Here is a 22,946-nt window from a genome sequence, read left to right as displayed (position 1 = left end):
CTGGTGATGGCCCTGGGTTCTTGGGAACTGGCAGGAAAGAAGACACAGAATCAGATTAGCAGGACCTGTGTCTCCACTCCTCTAGGGCAGGCGCATAGAAGGTGTTCCATGTTTACTGACACGGTTTATACTTCCCCTCTGATGTTTATAACAGGGCCTCCTTTAGCATCTGTGCTTCTGGACCTCTAGTTATGCCAAGATTCTGGTGGGTGGAGGGAATGCCCTGTCGCAGGAGCCCTGGGCAGCAGGAGCACAGAGCTGGGCATGTAGTGAGTGCTCGGTCAGTGCTGGGGTCTGCCCGAATTAGAGACCATGTGTGTGCTTAGTCGCTCAGTCACGCTTGACTCTCTGCGACCCCGTGGACTGTAGCCCGCCAGGCTCCTCTGTCCATGGGATTCTCCAGCCAAGAATACTGGAGTGGGTTGCCATGCCCTCCTCCAGGGGCTCTCCCCAACCCAGGGATTGAACCCAGGTCTCCCACATTGCAGGCGGATTCTTTACTGTCTGAACCACCAGGGAAGCAGAGAGACCATGTAACATAGTCCAAATAACCCTGGGTGGCACTTCTGGCCAGTGCTCCTTTCCACCTTCTCTGTCCAGCTAGTATTTGCTCAATAAACACAAATAAACACAAATGTTACCTGAGCTCCCCACAACTAGCGAGGTGGGTCTGCTTTGAAATGATACGAACCTTATCACCTGGGAATTCTTGGCTCTGCTTGACCACCCTTGCAGGAGACCACCTTCTCTGAAATGCGGATGCAAATGTCTGTCATCAAGGGTGTTAGGAACAGGCTTCCCTGGGGGGTCCAGTGGTTAAGAATTTACCAGCCCATGCAGGAAACTCGGGTTTGGTCCCCGAACCAGGAAGACCCCACATGCCTCGGAGCAACTAAGCCCATGTGCCATAACTACTGAGCCAGCACCCTAGAGTCCGTGCTCCACAACAAGAGTTGTTGTTGTTGTTCAGTCATAAGTCATGTCTGACTTTTTGCAACCCCATGGACTGTAGCACACCAGGCTTCTCTGTCCTCCACTATCTCCTGAAGTTTGCTCAACTTCATGTCCATTGAGCCAGTGAGGCTGTCTAACCATCTCATCTTCTGCTGCCCCCTTCCCCTTTTGCCTCCAATCTTTCCCAGCATCAGCGTCTTTTCAGCCACAGCAATGAGAGGCCTCACACTGCTACGAAGAGTAGCCCCTGCTCACCGCAACTAGAGAGGGCCTACTTGCAGGAACGAAGACCCAGTGCAGCCAAAAATAAATAAATAAATCTTAAAAAAAAAAAGTTAGGAAAAAGGACCAGTGTCACCTTGGGAGGAACAACTGGAGGTCTCGGTGAACAAGAGATGAAAGACACTGGTCTAGGAGAGCTTGGCTAATCGGTGTGTGTAGGAGGGTGAGGGGCACCCATGGTGGTGGTGGTAGTGGTGCTGGAGTGATGCCCCAAACTGACTGTTAGGGGCTGAATGATGTCCCACAAATTCATGTGCTGAAGCCCTAACCCCCACTGTGATTGTATTTGGAGATGGGGCCTCCAGGGAGTTAATGAAGATGGGATGAGGTCATCAGGGTGGGACACCAATCTGATAGGGTTAGTGTCCATATAAGAAGAGAAGGAAATACCAAAGATCTCTCTGTCCCTACGTGAACACAGAGGAAATAACGTGTGAAGACACAGGAGGATGGCCACTGTCAACAACCAGGAAGAGCACCCTCATCAGAAACCACCCCTGAAGTCACCCTGATCATGGATTGCCCAGCCTTCAGAACGCTGAGAAATGCCTGTTATTTAAGCTGTCCAGTCACTGGTGTTCTGTCGTGGCAGCCTCAGCAGGCTAATACAGAGGCAAGGTGCTATTTCACGATGGGAGGGTTTGCTTTGGACGTTGGGAATGTAAATATTTCCATTTACAAGTGCAGTAGAAAGTAAAGTGAGGGCTTCTCTGGTGGCTCAGAGCAGGAGACGCGGGTTCGATCCCTGATCCAGGAAGATCCCACATGCCACGAAGCAATGAAGCACGTGTGCCACAGTATTGAGCCGTGCTCTAGAGCCCTGAGAGCCACAACTACTGAAGCCTGCACCCTAGATCCTGGGCTCCATAACAAGAGAAGCCCATGCACTGAAACTAGAGAGTAGCCCATGATGCAGTGAAGACCCAACACAGTCAAATTAATAAATAATAAAACTATTAAAGAAGTAAAGTGAGAGATTTTACTGTCAAACCTTGAGAATTGTGTACCACCTGTGTTATGTGGCTGCAAATCTTAGACCCAACATTCAAAGACAGGTGGTGGCCACCTGATGCCTGGGGATTAGGCTTCTAGGTGCCCAGGACTGGGTGCAGCAAGCCTGCCTCTCCTCTTTGACGTACTCCCTCAAAGCTGCTCTTGCTTCTCTTTTGTGAAGCAGGTGACGGAAGGGACCCCAGTGCAGTGTTCTTCCTCTCTTCTTCCCTCACCCACCAGCTCCCTTGGAACTCAAGGGAATGTCTTGAGAGTTAAAGCAGTGGTGTGTGTGCGCATGTACATGTGTGATGTCCTTCCTAGAATAACCTAGAGTGGCAAGGCATGGTCCAGAGGAAAAGATCACCCCACCCACAGAAGACGACCAAACCAGCAGCTGTAGATAGAGCTAGAAGTCACAAATCAACACGTGTGCGCACACACGTACACCATGAATCCATCAAAAAAGGAAGCATGCAGGCCTGTTGGGTGTGATAGGTGACAGGCTGAAGAAGAGATGAAGGGTGGTGGCTCAGGAACCCAGGGGCTTTTGGGCACAGAACACACACACACACACACACACACACACACAGAGTCTGGGAATACCAGGCCTGTCCAGTTGTCCATAGGTACCTTCCATACCCACTCTGCAAGCAGTTCCAAAGGGAGGGCTTCACACTCACCTGCTTTGAGCAACAGGTTGGCTCTCCGGCGTCATTTAGGGACACTTTTGGAGAGAACATACTCCTTCGATGGGTCTGCATTTTAGAGAGTGAATTTAAATTAAGGTTGTAGTTACGTAAATAGATTGAAGGAACACATGGGCTAAGGGCTCCGGAAGTTGGGATCAGGTGCTATGCTGTGTGCACCCCTTGCATCAGAGCAGAAAATGATAAACCAAAACATCCAGCTTACGCTTTTGCACACCCCCAGGTACCCCTGTGTACATGCCATCCTGAGACCAGGGACAGAGCAGGATGCCAGGGAAAGCTGTCTGTAGATGGGGTCCTTTCCTTTCCATTACAGAACAGCTGTGGTTACATGGGGCATGGCTCCGCCGTCCATCACGTACTGCTGAGAACATCCTGGGCAGAACCCTCCATAAATCAAGGGTGGAAGAGGCGGCGAACCAAGCATGTTAGCAAGAGAAAGGGCTGCATGAAAGATGAGCCACTGTCATTCCCAGACCACATGCATTGTCTCTGTCGGCAGGTGGGGTGACTGATTTAGTGGGAGCCTCGGAGCCAGACAGACCTGGGTTCCAGTCCCCAGGGCAGCCTAGTTGTGTGGCCTTGGGGACTTCCTTCCAGTCAACTTTGAACCTGAGCTTCCTTGTCAGTGAAATGAGGCAAGCGTTGCAGGGCTGGGGGAGGGACAAGGTGCTGTGATGGGAATTCTCCAGGTGCCTGGGGCATGGAAAGACAGGTGTTGGCATGTGATCAGGCCAGGATGGCCCGACTGCCCTTTGGATATTGCATCAGCATCCACAGCCCTTCCCAATCAGCATTCCCGGCTCAGCTTTTGTCCTGCCAGTGACCGCATTGTGGGACCTTGCTGAGGTTCACACCCGATGGTGTATGGATTTAACTGCCATCCTCAAGGGCTTTCAACACATCAAGAGGTGTTAAATTCAATAAGCGGCCTTGAGGGTTTTGTTTTTGAGCATATATATATATATATATATATATTTACACACATATACATAATCTTTCCCTTGGTCAAGCTTGCTCAGTGCTGGCTTTGGGTGCTCAGAGATCCTAGTGAACAAACAGTCATGAGGGAAATAAACACCCATTAGGCTGCACACAGACGCACCCACATAGGCACAACCCATTAATTTGATCACTGTGGAGCTGGTCCACGGACTTTGCTGAGACAAATGTATCTGGGTGGTGTGGGGTGGGAAGGGGACGACAAGAGAATGACATTAATTCAGAGGTTGTCGTATTGGGTTGCAGTTTTATTTGCTTCTTGAGATAGTGCTGACCAAATGCCCTACAGCTTATTACTGACCATGCAGTTCTGGAGTGGGTTTGGAAGAGCAAAGGGATGGGGTTTGGGACACAGGGAGCTGCGGGGTGGGAGCAGGGGTGAAGAAGGGGAACTTTCCTGCAAATACAATCAAGGAGAAGGTTGCTTGAAAACACAGGCGTAAAAGAAGGACTATGGGGGCGGGGCTGAGAGTGGAGGAGCCGCGGTGCTGGCTGAATAAAGTACAGGAAAACTTCCATGTCAAAATGTTTTCCCCCTAAGGGATTCGCTGATGCATTTCCTTTTTAGAAAAGGGTTCTTTTCTTCTCTCGGGAGCTTAATTTCATTCGGAATGAAAAATGACGAGAGCCAATTGGACGAGCTGCTTAGACCCAGCCTGAACTGCTAGCTCAATGCACTTCATGTTTATTTAGCTGAAAGCCTGAGTGTGAAGCAGAGGAAAGAGGGGCACGGGGCAGGCGGGGAGGATCACTTCATGGGCGTAGGGGAGAGGCAGGCTGCCAGTTCAGACAGGGTCCTTGAGCTTTGGGGAGAGGGGCCCAAGGGGAAGAGGCCATCTCGGCAGGGGGCTCCAGACACGCCCTCTCTGGGCTGCCTGGACCCCTCATCGTCTCCCTTTGAGGATTCCCAAACCTTGGTTGGAACTGTCACCCACATCTCTCCCAAACTCAGAGGTCGACTATACCACAGTGGGCCCAAAGTGGGAGGGGGGCCCATCTGACAGCGGGTTGTGGCGGGGGGAGCTCCCTGCCTAGGGGGCAGGCTAAAGGAAGAGAAAGTCGGACCCCTGCAAAGCCAGACTGACCCTCAGCTCCACCTGGAGCTCATTAGTACCAGCATCTTTGCAGTTCAAGTGGCCCGGCCAACGGTTCTTACTTTAACTGCCTGAGAAACAGAACTAAAGGGAAAGAGAGGAAACAGCCAGCACCTCGTGTGATCTAAGTGGCTCTGTTTTTAGAGCAGGTGTGGGAAGTTTCCATTTTCAGGAAAGACATCCAGGCGGGGGTGGGAAGAGAACTCATGCTAAAGTCAGGGGTATTTTGCCACATGGACCAGGAAGGAGCAGCCACCAGCGGCAGTTTTTGCTTTCTTTCCCTGTTTGGCTTTTATAGCTTCTAGAATAGAGGACAGAGATGAATGTTTTCCCATGCTAAGGTAACATTCCTATTGTTCGCAGGTAAGTGCAGCCTGGGTTTGGAAACACACCAGATCCCGGTGAGATTGGTCGTAAGTGCTGGAGCTGGAGAGAGGACCCCCTGGGGAGGACGTGCTGGCCCCCAGAAATGGGTTTCTGACCCACACGTAGTTGAGAACCCTTCCTGATCCCAGAACCCAAGCTGTGGCTGGTCAGGCAGAAATGGTGCTCCAGCCTCAGGCTAGCCGTGGCCTCAAGCTGGGTCCAGCTGTTAGAACTGAAGATTTCATAGTAAAGGTATTTCGCACTGTTCGTGGAATTGTCCCGTTCCTTTATTTACTTCTTTTCTTAGAAGTGGAAATGCATCCTGAAAGCCAGCTGATTTTATCTGCCCCACGTTTTCATGGGCCGGTGCCTGGTATGGACAGTCTTGTCTCAGACGTAGGGTTGCTCTGGAGAATGGGGTGGGAAGCCCATGTACCATCTGGGGTTTAGAAAATCTTTCAGTAAAACCTGGCTTATGATAGTTAATAGCTTTCTTAAATGTTTTGTTTGTTATGCCTAAGTTCATAATCCAAAAGTCATGTTCATAAAACAACAGCAATTACAAAAGAATAAAAAAATGGGACAGTAAGGCAATCGAGTTGGGATCCTCTTTGGCACCGAAGGCTTATAGTCATAAGGAGATGGCTGGCAACAGGCTTGCACTTGGACAGATGAGTCTGTCCATGACTTTGGGGTCACAAAGGAGATGAAGAGATGGCAGGCTTGGGGCCCTTCACTCTCTTTCAGTCCCAGGGTTCAGATGGGAGAGGAACCATTCCAGAGAGAGCCCCCAAACTTTGTAGACAGTCATGGATTTGAAACCCTGCCCAGATATTTCTGTCTGCTTGACACCAGGGAAATTGTTTCACTTGCTGAGCCTCAGTTTTCTCGTCAGCAAAATGGGAGTGGTGGTACCTGCCCCTCAAGGTGCTGGAGACTTAGGGAGGCGATGCTTGGCGAGGCAACCCCTTTGCCAAGAGTAGCTGAACCCTACTCTGGGGCTGTGACCCTCTCCCAGCTCCCACAGAAAAGCTGGTACCCCCTTTTCTGTCCCAGACAAGCAGACAGCCCAGACACAGTGAACATGCCTATGGAATTCCCATCACCTTCTCATGGTCTGTGTGAACGGAATGGGGTAAATTCACAATCACGCCTTCACACTGATTCACACGACAGGTTACGCTTGCTCCTGACCCTCTCCAGTCAGCAGTATCCCCACAGGCTGCAGCATAGAGTTGTCTCTGCCTCAAAGCCACTTTATTAAGTAATACTCTGTAGACAAATATTTAAATATACCAGAAAAGCTCAATTCTATAGGAATGCCACTGTAAGTCCTGCAGTTGCCTTAAGACCCATCACAGGGCCCCTAGCCACCAATCCCTGTCACGACTTTGCAAAGGCTGCGCTTCTGTGCACTGGCTTCCATTCAAATCCCGTGCAGATGGCCATGAGCAGGGGGCCACTGGCACAAAAATGCACCTCTGTTGTACCCCACATGCGGTGCCCTCCCGGAAGCTGGTGCCAACACAGGAGTCTGTGGCCATTGCCAAAAAGTGGCTGTCTACCCCTCTGAGCACTTTTAGGGACTCACTGATGTCATCGGTAGCTACAATGATTGGCTCCTGTGCCACAGTGGCTGGGGGAACTTTCTAGAACTGCCTTCCTTTTAGGACAGCCTGGCAGTCCCTGGCTTCTCAGTTCAACTGAGTGGAGCCCAGGCCTGCTCTGGCATTCACATTCCCCATGCCCTCAGCTGCCACCTGCCATCCTGCCCCGAAGGGAGAGAGACCCCACTTCCTCCTGCCCCTGCCTCAGCTCCCCAGACCTCCCCTCCTTCTTCAGCTTGTTCCCAAAGGCTGGAGAAGCCAGTCGAACAGAACAAAATGCAAGGGAGGCACTGAACGCCCTGTGCCTGCTATTTATGAGCTGTGCAGTGAGAGTCTACACCCCTGGGCTGGTTCCCCTGACATGGAGCAGGGGTGAAACGCTGCTCCTTCCTATCTCACCAGCCACCCCGGGAGAGCCGAATCTCTGCAGTCTTTCACTAACCCCACCATGGGACTGATTCTGTTTCCTCTCCCTTGGTGCTGACACAAGGAAAGGATGGACTGTGAGATGAATCCAGGCTGTGTGTTAAGATGGAAGTTGGCTTGGGAAGCCCAGCTCTGCTGATCAGCTGACCTGGAAGCTGAGGGCCCCAGGAAAGGGACACGACAGTGTCCCCCACGGATCCTGCAGGCACACAGCCACTCTCTTCCGTGGGCAGAGAGCTGAGAAAAGGAGCTAAGAGCGAGCTTCCCCTTGCCCCAGAAGCTCTGACCTGGTGCATGGCTCGAGCCAGCCCCACGGTAAGCAGGATGGATTTACATGGATGAGGACGACGTGGTAGACTGGGAGACTCTGACGGTGCCTACTGTAGAGCAAAGGATGCCTGTCAACAAGTGAATGATGGTCCCCATTCCCCCAATCTCCAAAGCTCGGCCTGTGCTAAAGGCAGAGGGGCCCCCACCTGTCGGCCCCTGGGGATGAGGAGGACCCTCAAGTGACCCTTCCCCCTGGAAAGGACCATGCTCCCTCCCCAGACACCCAGACAGCATTTCTTCAACCCACAGAGATCCTGGAATGTCTGCACAGAGAGGGATGGAAATTGGGTTTCAATTGATTCATTTCTCCTCTAGATTAGGTTTGCATTGAGGGAGAGGCTTGAGGGAGAGAGGAATCCCACAGGTGCCTGGGCCGTCCTTTTCCCCCAGCTCAGCATTCTCTCCCTCTGCTCTCATGCTTGGCAAAATCCACAATGTGGGTGCCCCAGCCGGGACCCCAGGCAGGGCCAGTCCGCTGACAGGAGACCCAGTTAAGAGCGGATACCTGGGCCATGTGGGTCACCAGGGTCCGTGATGAGAATCGGTGGTTCTTAGGTGGGCTCTGTGCGTAGGGTGGAGACAAGAGAAGAAAGAAGCCGCCTCTGCTGGAGGGGCAGGTTTCACCAGCTCCTCCCGAAGGCTTCCTGGTGTGTGGGGCCATGCTGACCCCCGGCTGTGTCCAGCCTCTCCAACTTCTGGGATGGGAGCCATCAGGGACAAGAGAGGCCTCACATTTTTTCCCCCCCACAATGCACACGCGTGTTGAGGATGTCTTAAAGGGGAGCACTCCTGCATCCATGCTCATAGCAGCTTATTCCCAATGGCCAAAGTTGGGGAGAGCCCACGTGCCCACCCACAGATGAGTGGATAAGCAAAACAGGGTGCGTCCACCCAGTGGACGATTCCTTGGCCAGAAGCAGGGATGAGGCACAGACACTGGCTGCAACACGGTGACCCTTAGAAACACAGCACTGAGTGACGACCAGACACAGAAGACTCCACATGGAATGACTCCTTTCACATGGAATATCCAGAGTAGGGAAATTGGCTGGAACAAAGCACAGATTGGTGGTAGACCAGGGCTGGGGGAAGGGAGGGTCTGGGGGGTGGCTGCCGAACGGGGACAGAGTTTCCCGTTTGGGGTGATGAACACCTCTTGGAACTAGATTGTGAAATACCACTGAATTGTTCACTTTAAAATTGATAATTTTGTAAGAGGTGCAGAATACTATGTATGCAATAAATAAGCTATAAGGATATATTGTACAGCACAGGGAATACAGCCAATATTTGATAATAACTCTAAATGGAGCATAATCTATAAAAATTTTGACCATGTCATACATCTGAAATGAATATTGTAAGTCAACTATGCCTCAATTAAAAAAAGGTTTAAAAAGTAAAGACAAAAAAAAAAAAGAAATAAAACATAATTTTAAATGATGTGACTTTTACTTCAAGAAAGTTTTGGAAAAATTAAAATAAAGAACACTCTAGAAATAAGGGAGCCATATTGCCATACAGGGGCTGGGAGGGTGGCAGAGAATGGGTGTCTGGGTCAACTGCTTGTCATTTTTCCAGCCCTTTAATGTTCTTAATTTTGCATCTGGCTACAGGAAACAATAGGGTAGCTGGCATTTTCTTTTTCCTTTCGTGGTTTCCCCTCAGCTTTCCCCTGCTTGTGGGATTTCGTTCATTTGGATGTGCATCCACTTGTCAACAGTACTCAGCAGTATCCTCAGTCCTAAGAAATCAGGAGACCCCTGATCTGATTGCAAACATTTAAGTTTTCACGGGCTGGTGTCTCCAGCAGCATGCCAAGAGTAGGAGGATTTCAAGGCAAGAGTGATCAAGACAAAGGCAAAGAGCTCACCCACGGGCACCACATCCTGTCTCTGACCCCATCCCTGCCCACGTCCTGGGCTGTGGGCTGTGATGGGGCCCAAGGGGTATGCGTGTGGAGGCATAGCAAAGCTGGAATGGGGAGGAACTGTGAGATACTGAGACATCAGCATCCTATAAACTTGTTCAGATCATTCCTCTCAGACTCAGCCTAAACAATTACATCATTTGATCCCATGAGGCCAGCAGGCAACAGAAACTCAGTCTGGTTTTCCAGGATTTTGAGAATCTGACTGGTTTCTATCCTGCTCTATGGTACCCTGGGTCATTTGCCAGGCTAAGCTACTAAAAGCTTGCAGATGTGTGGTGGCAGGGGGGACAGAGAGACAGGAGAGGCCCATGTAGCATGAACGTTCCAACACTTGGTGGCCCAACATGCATTCACTCCAAAGGATGCAACCAAGCCCCCCTGTCTGGCACCGCCTGGGCCCTAGGATGTCTTTCCATGGATGGGTGTGTCTGGCAACTCAACTTCCCCATCTGGAAGCATCCCAAAGTTAACCCATCCAAAACCAAATCCCTGAGAGCCAACCCCACCCCTGTTTCCTTGAGTGACTACCACTTGCTTAGACCAGACTCTGGGGAGACCTGAGGTTTACATCTTTCCTTCACACCCCATGCCAGATTCATTAGCAAATCCTTAGGGGTTCACCCTTGAAACAGCTAGAATTCCTCCACTATCCACAGCTCTTCGTCACCTCGGCTGTAGCCACGCAAAAGCTTCCAGCAAGTCCAGCTGCTTCACTCTGGCTCAGGACGCACCATCTACTGGCAACACCCAGTGTGATCGATTTCCAAGTAAGTCAGATGGTGCCCTGGACTGACTGTAAACCCCTCCAACACCCCCATTTCATTCAAAGTGAAGCCAGCGTTTTCCAAATGTCCCTCCTTGGTCTCTCATCACTGGTTCTCTTCCAGTCCTCAATGTTCCATCTCTGGGCCTTGGCTCAGGTGTCACCTCCTCTGTGAGGCTTGTGCCCATCCTTGCTTAGCCTCTCCCCTCCCTCAGTCCCTGGGGGCTCCTGGGGCAGCACTTCTCTCTGTCTTGTTCTCTGAAACCTCAGTACCCAGAAGGGTGTCCGACACATGTTGGAAATCAGTGAACTCTCATTGAACAGCTGGATGATTGAAAGGAAAATGAAAAAGGCAGTCATTGCCTTCCAGGTGTCCCCAGGCCACCTGAGAGGGCTGATGGATGAGCAAGAACTCACAGAGCCGAGAGAAGTGCTGGGTCAGAGGTCTGCCCCATCCGTCTATCCATCCAAAGTTTTGCCACGACTTGAGCTATCCCAACCTGCCTTCCCTTTCCAGACCCCATTTCTCAAGAGCATGACTTCAAAGCCACTGTTCCCTTTTATTCTCTCCTGTTTACCCACATCCTGATGTCTGGCCCTTCCTTGCTGGTCAAGCTTTTGTCAGGAGACACCCCTGCCCCCGATGTGCAAAATGTGACAGATGCTTCTCCATCCTTACTGACAGCGCATCTCACATGGCCAATTGCTCTCCCATTCCTGACATTCTCTGTCTGCCTCTGGCGGCCCCCACGCCCCAGGGGTGTGTCTGTTTGTTTCCCCTGGGCTCTGTCTTCATGCCATTGGTCTTCTCAGACTGGCTGCCCTCCACTGGGATGATCTTATTCACCCCCGTGTTTCAGTTCCCTCTAAATATAATGAGTCCCAAATCGACGTGTCTGACCCAACACCATCCCTGAGTTTAGACTTCCTCAGAGAGATCATGGAAGAGAGATACAGTGTTTTAGACAGAAGGAACAATTCACGAAAAGTGCCAAGTCCTTAAAGGGAAATAAGTATAGGGAACTTGTACTGGGAGCTGGGTTGTTCAGTGTGGGTGAAATGTACTGGGAACGAGGTGGAGTGAGCAATGGGGCTCGTCCAGGGGAGAGATGCTGGGACGATGTTGTCTCCATGGGAAACAGTCAGGGGGAATCAACCGTGGGCATCTTCCTATTACTGCCCCTCTGGGAATTTCCACACCAGAACCTGTAATCCCTGGCCTTCTTCCACCCATCATGTCCCCAGAGAAACTCCATCTAGAGGCAGAGAAAGGGGCACCAGACTTCTCTAATGCATCTGGCACAGCTCTCTGCCCACTCTGTGGTCTCGAGCCCAATTTGGTGGCATTCAATGTGTGGAGAGAGCCATCCCAGGGTCCCTAGTTGGCCCAAATCTGTCCCTTCAAGGCTGAGAAACTGAATGCAAAGGGATGGAGAGGAGTGTGCGTGTGTGCATGCTAAGTCGCTTCACTTGTGTCCGACTCTTTGCAACCCCATGGACTATATCCTCTGTCCAAGAGATTCTCCAGGCAAGAAAACTGGAGTGGGTTGCAGAACAGACAGGCAATTCTTTACCACTAGGGCCACCTGGGGAGCCACAGAGGAGTAGAGAATGTTCTAAAAAACCATATCTCATCTCTCCCCTGGGCATTAGTAGACTTGCCAGGACCAGTTTCTTTGACCACTGCGAGCTGAGACCCAAAGGCCTTGTCTACCCTCAGCAGCCATCAAAGAAGCCAAACACTCAAGCCCCCATAACAACACCCTCCCTTCTTAGCCATCCAGATTGAGACCCTCCAAAGCAGCCATGTCTTTTCTGTTGAATCCACAATTCTCTGCCTCCTTTCTTTCCATGCTGGTGACATCCAAGGGGCTGTTCTTCTCCATGTGAGGTTTTAACCCCCCTGGTCCAGCTTCCTGGCTCGGAGGACAGGCCTCCCAGACCTCCCCCTGTGGAGTCATCTTTAAAGCTGTTTCTGGCACTCAAATCTTCCTTCCAGCTCTTAGCCTCTGGTTCACAGCTTCCCTCAGAAAGTGGTGTATTTTATCTTTATGTGTCAGGATTTATATAAAAAGGGGATAGTTCAACTCTAAATGTAATGAGTTGGAAGAACAGCTCTCTGGTGGCTTTCTCTAGTGAACATGGCATCAATAACATTGATTGCTAAAAATAACTAATAACACGGGGCTAGTGGTGGCCAGGGACTGCTCCAACCCCGCCTCCAACAGGGATGCAAGGAAAGCTGGCTCTTGCCTCTGAACACAGGCTCCTCCCACAGGTGAGTGCCTGGTGGTATTCAGCTGGAGGGGGAGGAGGAGGAAATGCTCAGCGGATGTTGGTATGGGGAGGGAGGGCAGAACTTTCTAAGCCTTGGTGGACTGGCAGGGGATGAACCTCAGTTTCCACACCCAGAAAGTGGAGATTTGTGGTCCTTCTCGCTGTGGTACCATCATAGATTTCTTGCATGCACGCGTGCCAAGTCGTTTCAGTCCTGTCCAACTCTGTGACCCTATGGACTGTAGCTGGCCAGACTCCTCTGTCCATGAGATTTTCAAGGCAAGAATGCTGGAGTGGGTTGCCATGCCTTCCTCCAGGGATCTTCCCGACCCAACTCTCTTATGTCTCCTGCCTTGGGAGGCAAGTTCTTGACCACTAGCACCACTTGGGAAGCCCCCATAGATTTCTTGAGGGGATGTAATTCCATGGTCCTTGTGCAGATCTTAGCTTCCTGCCTGTTACATGGTTTGCAGTTCCATATACGCTTAAGGTTGCAATGTTTATTCTTGAAACAGTCCAGGAAGGGAATCCGGGCAGGAGCAGTTAGCAAGTAGAGTCTGAGATTGACACAAAGAACCCCACTAGTGATCAGCCCCAAGGGAGATAAATGGTGTTTAGGATTAAGGGTCACCCAAATCAGAGAAGCTATAGTTTTTGACAAGGCAGATGGACAAGCATAGATTATGTGCATCTCATTTACTTCCAGAGGCTTCATCTCTGGGTTTGACGACAACTGGATGGAGAGTCTGCACCACACATGCAAAATCAATTCCCGCATGCCCTCAGCTCTGGTCACTCTGCCCTTGACAGTGTTTCTCCCAGAAACAGGCAGCGTGCTTCAATAGGAAGCTATGTTGGGGTGAGGCGGGGAGTCTTCCGCTGGCGGGTCAGCTCAGCCTGTGCAGCTTCCTGCCTTTCTAGAAGGATTCACTTGCCTAACCTCTCTCTGTGCTTCCCTGCCTCCTCCTGGGACTTCAGGAAAGGAAACGCAAATTAAAGGTGAGGTGTTAAGGGCTGGGGGAGTGAAGGACCAAGATAAAAATAAAAATGCCAGGCTGCCATTAAGAAAGAGAACTACTTAGCTGGCCCCAAACAAGCCTAAGTTTATGGAGATGAAATAATATGTTTTTAAATTAATGGCATAAATGTCAGCTCTGATGGCTGGGGTATTAAAGCATACGGTCACTGAAGTACTCTTTGTGAGGTTATTTTCTGTCTCCTGCGTGCCTTGAGTATGTGGAAAGACCGACGGCTCTCTCTGTACCCCGCATTTTGGATTCTGGGGTAACTTCATCAGTTGAATTGGAGTGTGAGTGATGTGAAGTTGCTATGGAGTTGCATTCAGTTAGCTCATCCACCTGGATTTGTAATTAAATATGGGTGGTATTTGTAGCACTCTGCTTCAAGTGCGGGAATGTATTGAAGTACCTTGCAAACACTCCTTGTTGGGGATGCTCCTCTCTGGGCAGAAAGAATGGGGCTGAGGGCACATCTCAGGGCCCAGCATTGTTAACACACCCCCTTGAATCCAACGGCCCTTGCTGCATCAGCCACAGGCTCTGCAGGGCTCCGGAATGGCTCACTGCCTAGGAAGCAGAAGCAAACCCTGAGTTTTCTCTGAAGTCTCCCTTGATCTCTGTTCTCAGGGACAGGCAGCAGTGTCAGAGATTTCCTCTCATGGAGCACAGGGGCAACACAGCCCTTTCCTGTGGCCATTCCCAGAGCCTTTCTGGATGGCCCCCTGTGACTCCTCCACGTTCAGTGGGAAGAGAGGGAACCCTCTTTGCAGGTTGGAGCTGCGTGTGACAGTTGTTGCTGCTGTTGTTGTTCAATCACTAAGTCATGTCTGGCTTCCCATGGACTGCAGCACACAGGCTTCCCTGTCCTTCCTGGAGTTTGCTCAAACTCATGTCCATTGAGTTGGTGATGCCATTCAGCCATCTGATCCTCTGTCATCCCCTTCTCCTCCTGCCTTCAGTCTTTCCCAGCATCAGGGTCTTTTCCAATGAGTCAGCTCTTTTCATCAGGTGGCCAAAGTATTGGAGCTTCAGCATTAGTCCCTTATGTTAAAACGTCCATAGAGCAAAACTTTGAATTTCACAATATTCAGTCTCACTCGTGGGCTGGAGATATGGGTTTGACCGTCCAACTCCCACAGCCTAATGAGACCCTGCAACTTAGAAACCCCAAAGTCAAACCCTGGAGCCCCAGTACCAACTTTGCCTGATCCCTCGTTCTAAGGGTTTCATGGGTGATCATTGTTTGGGAGTTACTCTGAATTGTCATGAATTTTCAGTAGTCATGCCAAAGTAGGAGGAGGGTTGATTTAAAGACAAAGGAAGTCATGGACCCCAAAAGCATCAGGACATATTAGAGGACAGAACCTAGAGAGTATCTACATGTGACTGGTAGAGAGGCAAGATGAGGAAGATCAGTGTGTATGCTTCACAGAGCCAGAAAGTGTGGTGGGACCACCCACACCTCCAGCATAGCATCTATCATAGTACATCATGATGTCCATGCCCCATTACCCTGAAAGCAACCAGAGGACCCGAGCATGGCCCTAAATTGTGCCAGGAGCACTGGCTCACAGAAGGTGCTCAACAAATATTGAAGGCAGGAATTAAGATGTTAGTCTATGATGATACAGAGAAGGAAATGGCACCCCACTCCAGTACTCTTGCCTGGAAAATCCCATGAATGGAGGAGCCTGGTGGGCTGCAGTCCATGGGGTCGCTAAGAGTCGGACAAGACTCAGCGACTTCGCTTTCACTTTTCACTTTCCTGCATTGGAGAAGGCAATGGCAACCGACTCCAGTGTTCTTGCCTGGAGAATCTCAGGGATGGGGGAGCCTCGTGGGCTGCCGTCTATGGGGTCGCACAGAGTCAGACACGACTGAAGCCACTTAGCAGCAGCTATAATGATAATATATCTATGCTCACACTTACATTCTGTCACACACACACACACACACACACCGTGTACTAGCCATAGAGGTGTCCAATGCTGCAGAGGGTAGCGTTGGGCTTCCCTTGCTGGATAATGAGAGAACAGCAGCATGCCAAATGCTTAGAACAGAGCCTTTTGCTTTCTTTCCTCTGCTCTGTTCTGCCACTGGAGACCTCTGACTATTGTATTCTGATTCCACCGATGTGAAGCAGCCTTTGGGAAGGGGAAATTGCCCATTCCCTTTATATTAGGAAAGTAAGAAGCAAACAGACTTCATTTTGGAATCTAGCCTTTCTTTTGGGAGTTGGTATAAAAGGTAATCTTCCCTGAAAGGCTTGCTTTGGCTTGATGGGGTTTTATATTTGCCCTCATCCTTGATTCCCCTCCCACGTGCCCCACCCCCCCACCAAAATGAAGCCCCTGAAACACTTGCTTGACTGGAACATCAGAGTTGGAGGTCTCAGTGGCCTCTTCCCTTTTTACAATGCTGCCATTATTGATGCCTTACATTTACATTACATTCCACAGTTTTCCAAAGCCACTTAAAGGTATTGTCTCATTTAATCCTTCCAATAACCTGTAAGGTGGTAGGGCAGGTCTTACCATCTCCACCCAACAGATAAAGAAACTGAGAATTTGGGGACACAGTGACTTACCCAAGGGTACACAGGGGTCAGCAGGAACTGTCTCAGTTCCTTACCTGCTGCTCACATAAAGACACTCTTTCTTCCATTTATCTGCTGCTTTGGGGGGAAGGGGGTGACGAATAAGAAATAGGGCCACCCTGTAGCAATGGTGTGGTTCTCAAATGAGCCAGAGGGATGAGATGAGACAGAGAGGGCTGTTAGGGATGCATCCTGGTTAGAATTTCAGCCTCAGCACTGATAAAAGATGGGGAACCGAATCAGAGAGAGAGGGAGTCCCTAGTTGGCATGGGGTTGGCTAGAACTTGGGTAGAACTTGGAAAGCAAAGACACAGTCTCACACATGGTCATCCATTCAGCTACCAGAACAGGTAAATATCTATACTACAGAACACTAGTGTCTCCAACTGTGGCTGATGGAATTCCAGTTGAGCTATTTCAAATCCTGAAAGATGATGCTGTGAAAGTGCTGCACTCAATATGCCAGCAAATTTGGAAAACTCAGCAGTGGCCACAGGACTGGAAAAGGTCTGTTTTCATTCCAATCCCAAAGAAAGGCAATGCCAAAGAATGCTCAAACTACCACACAATTGCACTCATCTCACACGCTAGTAAAGTCATGCTTAAAATTCTCCAAGCCAGGCTTCAGCAATACATGAACCGTGAATTTCCAGATGTTCAAGCTGGTTTTAGAAAAGGCAGAGGAACCAGAGATCAAATTGCCAACATCCTCTGGATCATCGAAAAAGCAAGAGAGTTCCAGAAAAACATCTATTTCTGCTTTATTGACTATGCCAAAGCCTTTGACTGTGTGGATCACAATAAACTATGGACAATTCTGAAAGAGATGGGAATACCAGACCACCTGACCTGCCTCTTGAGAAACTTGTATGCAGGCCAGGAAACAACAGTTAGAACTGGACATGGAACAACAGACTGGTTCCAAATAGGAAAAAGAGTACGTCAAGGCTGTATATTGTCACCCTGCTTATTTAACTTATATGCAGAGTACATCATGAGAAACACTGGGCTGGATGAAGCACAAGCTGGAATCAAGATTGCTGGGAGAAATATCAATAACCTCAGATATGCAGATGACACCACCATTATGGCAGAAAGTGAAGAAGAACTAAAGAGCCTCTTGATGAAAGTGAAAGAGGAGAGTGAAAAAGTTGGTTTAAAGCTCAACATTCAGAAAACTAATATCATGCCATCCGGTCCCATCACTTCATGGCAAATAGATGGGGAAACAGTGGAAACAGTGGCTGACTTTATTTTTCTGGGCTCGAAATCACTGCAGATGGTGACTGCAGCCATGAAATTGAAAGACGCTTACTCCTTGGAAGGAAAGTTATGACCAACCTAGATAGCATATTAAAAAGCAGAGACATTACTTTGCCAACAAAGGTCCATCTAGTCAAGGCTATAGTTTTTCCAGTGGTCATGTATGGATGTGAGAGTTGGACTGTAAAGAAAGCTGAGCACCAAAGAATTGATGCTTTTGAACCGTGGTGTTGGAGAAGACTCTTGAGAGTCCCTTGGACTGCAAAGAGATCCAACCAGTCCATCCTAAAGGAGGTAAGTCCTGGGTGTTCATTGGAAGGACTGATGTTGATGCTGAAACTCCAATACTTTGGCCACCTGATGCTGGGAAAGATTGAGGGCAGGAGGAGAAGCAGACGACAGAGGATGAGATGGTTGGATGGCATCACTGACTCAATGGACATGGGTTTGAGTGGACTCTGGGAGTTGGAGATGGACAGGGAGGCCTGGCATGCTGCGGTTCATAGGGTCGCAAAGAGTTGGACATGACTGAGTGACTGAACTGAACTGAACATACAGTTAGAAAATCACAGTCAATTGAGCTAGTTTTTTTTTTTTATTCCTCTTCAACAAGTCATTGCTTTTTCTTAGATTTCCCCACATTTGAAACCCCTTGAAAGAATTTTGGACTTGAGGGCCATCTAGCAGATTAGAACAAGCACACCTATCATCAAATCCTGGTATCAAATAGCTGTACTCTAATTCAGTCGATGGGTTTCCCTGGTGACTCAGTGGTAAAGAATCCATCTGCCAATGCAGGAGATGCAGGTTCAATTCCTGAACTAGGAAGGTCCCCTGGAGAAGGAAATGGCAACCCACTCCAGTATTCTTCCTTGGGAAAACCCTATGGACAGAGGAACTTGGTGGGCTACAGTCCATGGAGTCACAGAGTCAGATATAACTTAGTGACTGAACAATGAACAATGAATTCAGTAGATGCCTTCACTTCTAGAGAAACAGGGAAAGAGATGGGGTGTGAGAGAGACAAAGAGTTCAGCACCACGGACAGATGCCCACAGGGACCTGGGGCTGCCAGCCACCTGCTGAGCTCCAGGCTGGGGGCTGGTAACATCCTCCGTTCATCTCTGTCCCATGCTTAGAAGCACATGGCACTCATTTATCACCTGGAAACAGCAGACAGTGCTTATAAAGGCTCATGTCACCACTGATCTGCCTTCATCAAATCTGAAAACGATTGCTTGTCACTTGTTTTAATTCATTTCCCCAACAACCCTCCATTTGAATAACTTTCTAAAGTTTTGTCCATCAGGAGGAAGAGATTCCTCCCTGTGGGTGGATAAGGCTAAGATTTGCTAAGGAAGAGATCAATGCCCAGTTCAAACAGCCTGAGTTTCTACCAGATAATGATGTCTGTGAGCTTTGCTCAGAGCCCAGTGCACCATTCCAACCTCACTTGGTCCATGTCAGAGGCTCCACATAAGAAGGAATGACCACCACAGGACATGCTCAGACTTAAGGATCTTCTCTGAGGCTATGGTTTAATCTGGCACCAGTGGCTGGGGCCCGGGAGACGTGCAGTATGCAGATAAATTCTGCTGCGTGTGTGCTCACTAAATCCACCGCACTAGAAATGTATTTGGAGGCAATCCTGCCTGCCCACAGCAGATTTTCCAGATCCTGGCAATTGGAGCATGTTAAGGACAACATACAGCTTCCAGGTCTGATTTCTTAAATAGAGATTTGTTTTGTGGGGGAAGGCAGGAGGGAAAAATTAATGCACAACCTGGTGGGGTGAGGGAGGGAGGGATGGCAGCTGCCTTGGCCTCTTTGTACATTCTGAGTGGGAGCCAGTTATTTTCCAGCAAGTGACTTCCAGCTTGGGGAAGCGGGAGGGGCTTCTGTAAGCAATCTGGGATAAGAATTGCCCGACTTCAAACTGAAACCCAACTAAGGTACAGTGCTGAGTGAAGGATCAGAAGTTGTTGGTGTGTGTTTTGTGTTATTTGTTCTTCGCTGAGTTTTCCCTTGGTTTCCTGCCCTGCTCCCACTGCCCAGCCTTCCCCGTGGCACCACCATGCTATCTCCATCCCACAGGGGAGAGGTGGGCCAAGCAGCTGCCCAGGGCTTGGCTCAGGAGTGGTCTGGCACCTCTGCCCACCCCAGCCAAGAGTGATGGAGGAAGTGTGAGAATGACCAGTGTGTCTATGTGTGGCTGGGCGACAGTGCTTTATGAGAGTGCTGAGAAGTGTGGGATCTGCGGGTAAGTTTGGGGGTATCCGTCTGTCTGTGGCAGAACAATGAGAAAGTGCAGCTATTTGTAAATAATACCTAATTATTGAGGTTTTACATAATAGATAAGCCAGTGTCATTCCCAGTATTGATGGCCTTTTCTATCCTTCCACTTCTCAGTTGGAGCTTATGAGGGGCTGGAGGATCGGGAGTGTTGAGGGACAAGGGGTTGGAAGAGGGCAGAGACAGAAACGAGGTGAATTAGAGGGACTTTTGTTGCATTTAATATCAATTCATTTTGAAGACTGCTGACATGGCCAGATTCCACAGCTCAGAATTTATGGGGCTCCCTCGTGCGCAGACTCAAAGAGAAAGTACAAAAGAACTTTCTAAAAAATGTCCTACCATCAGCAAAAAAATTAAAAAAATTTACCCCCCTCAAAAGGCACCAACGTCACCACACACACACACACACACACACATACAATCTGATTTTGATTTTCTTGGTTTAGGGTACTTAGTTTCATTATGTAATAATCACATCATTTGCCAGAGTCATGCCATGTTTCATTACTTTATGGCAGACTTTATATTAGATATATACCCAAAAGTGATTCATATAATGAGAATGTCAAGAAAAGGAATACACTGAAGAAAGGGCACACTCCCCTGACCTGGATGAGAGTGGTCCTCTGTCAGCTCCGTCCCCAGGGACCTGGGCTCCTGTGACATGGCCTGATGGAAGACTCCATGCCCAGACTGAACCACATGCTTCTTCTGCAGCCGCTTTGCCATGGTCCTCCTCCTGCTCTCCCCCATCTTCCTCTTCTCCCACCAGCTCTTGGCCAGTGTCGCCGTGTTTGTTCATTTTCCCAAAGTGCCCTCCAAGGCCTACTGCCCTCTCCTCTGGGGCTGTACAGAGTTCCCTTTTCCCCCAGCCGGGCTTGGGTCTGAGGCTGCCTGAGCTGGGGGACTAGAGTCACACCAGAGCTGAATGAGAATGCCTCTCAGCAGACCTCTGACATCCTGGACTCTCTCTCAGGGATTCAGTGGCTGCACCTTCCATGGCTGCCGTGGGATTCAGCCTCCCATTGCCTGCTCATCTGTGGCGAGGTGCCCTTCACCATCCAGGCATTGACCCCTCTGAAGCAAAGAAGATGTGGAATCCACCTCTCTGGGGCCATGTGACCTCCTGGAGTTGTCCCACTGGCATCACTGCTCAGTTCAGTTCAGTTGCTCAGTCATGCCTGACTCTGTGACCCTACGGACTGCAGCACACCAGGCCTCCCTGTCTATCACCAACTCCCAGAGCGTACTCAAACTCGTGTCCATCGAGTTGGTGATGCCATCCAACCATCTCATCCTCTCTCATCCCCTTCTCCTCCTGCCTTCAATCTTTCCCAGCATCAGGGTCTTTTCTAATGAGTCAGTTCTTTGCATCAGGTGGCCAAAGTATTGGAGTTTCAGCTTCAGCATCAGTCCTTCCAATGAATATTCAAGACTGATTTCTTTTAGGATTGACTGATAGGATCTCCTTGCAGTCCAAGGGACTCTCAAGTGTCTTCTCCAATACCACAGTTCAAAAGCATCAATTCTTCAGTGCTCGACTTTCTTTATAGTCCGACTCTCTCATCCATACATGACTTTCTTTACAGTCCAACTCTCACATCCATACATGACTACTGGAAAACCATAGCTTTGACTAGATGGACCTTTGTTGGCAAAGTAATGTCTCTGCTTTTTAATATACTGTCTAGGTTGGTCACAGCTTTTCTTCCAAGGAGCAAGTGTATTTTAGCTTCCCTCATAGCTCAGTTGGCATCACTGAGATCCTCTCTAATCATCTCCAGCAACCCCAGGGGGTTCTTGGGAGCAGGTTGGGCTCTGGCCTCCCAGAGAAACAGTGATTGATGTGGGACAAACACATGGAAGTCTGGAGGAGCTGTCATCAGCATGGTGCTGGTCACAGAGCCAGATGGCCACACGACACAATGGACCATGTCCTTTCCAGGATGGAGGATTAGGTCTGAGTCATGTTTTAGTTACAGCAGACAGGGCTGGCCGCACTGACCCACGTGTAGATTCCAGCCCACCTGGGGCAGCCTTCAAAAAGCCATACCTTTGGAATCAGGGACTACAGAAGCCGACCGTGGTGACTCATGTGCCCGGGACACTTCCTTCCACCCACTCTTCTGAACTGCTCTGGACAGCCGAATAGAAAAGCCCATTTGTCCTACTACAACCAATAGTCATATAGAGGGGGGAAAAAAACACAAGCCAATAAGCATGCAAATTACAAAACAAAGCACATGTCCAGGAAGGTGTAATGGGTGTTAGTGTCCCATTCTGGCAACTGCCCTTGGTGGAGAGCTCGCCACCAGCAGATATAAGATGCATCTGGGTCAGGTCACTTGAGTCAGCAGCAGTGGAGCAAACCGACAGTAGGAGGGAGAAGTGGGCTGGCTAAGACGGTCTGGGAACATGGAAAATGTCTTCTAGGAGCAGAAAGAAGATCCTAGGGATTAGCTGCTTTGTCAGTACACTGTGGAGAAAAGGAACAGTGTCTGCCTCTCCCCAGCACCAAAAGTGTGCTGGGCACCGTGAGTGTGGGGGAAGGAAACAAAGATGAGCCTAAACAAAATCTGTGTCTAGTTGCTCCCACCCAGGTGAAGAAGACAGGTCAGGAGCCACGGCGTTGCTCCATGATTAGTGAGTATGGAGCTACAATGGTGCCTGTACAGCAGGGAGAAGGGAGGGGGGAGGCCAGGATGGCTTCATGGAAGAAGTGATGTTTGGGTACAATATCAGGGGGCAGGGAGCCTTTTAGGAAGAGAAGGGCATTCCAGGCAAAGGTACAGAGGGCAAGCCAGCGTTCCATTTGACAGACAGTGTTGAGAAGATTCTGTCATCCCCGAGTCAGTCCCCGATGACGGTGGCACATGTAGGGCAAGCTGGGGAGGTCTGGAGACCCACCTTTTCTTGCCTCTGCCCCACACTTACACGCCGTGAGTATGTGTGTGAGGATGGGGGCGGTTGGAGTGAAAGAGGGTGGAGGTCTTCCGTGGGGGCTGTGCTATCACACCATCTGATGCCACGTGGTATGAC

At 49.7% G+C, this 22,946-nt stretch overlaps 1 protein-coding gene across 11 annotated transcripts in view; it reads right to left on the bottom strand.

The window, feature by feature from the left end:
• The window catches only part of RBFOX3 (RNA binding fox-1 homolog 3), a 440,999-nt gene that overhangs the window by 170,653 nt on the left and 247,400 nt on the right, over positions 1-22,946 (bottom strand). The gene's annotated exons all lie outside the window — the stretch shown is intronic.

The sequence above is a fragment of the Bos indicus genome, chromosome 19 (genome assembly GCF_029378745.1).
Source record: "Bos indicus isolate NIAB-ARS_2022 breed Sahiwal x Tharparkar chromosome 19, NIAB-ARS_B.indTharparkar_mat_pri_1.0, whole genome shotgun sequence".
Lineage (NCBI taxonomy): Eukaryota > Metazoa > Chordata > Mammalia > Artiodactyla > Bovidae > Bos > Bos indicus.
Note: the sequence above shows the minus strand (reverse complement) of the source record. Positions and strands in the feature narration are given on the sequence as shown.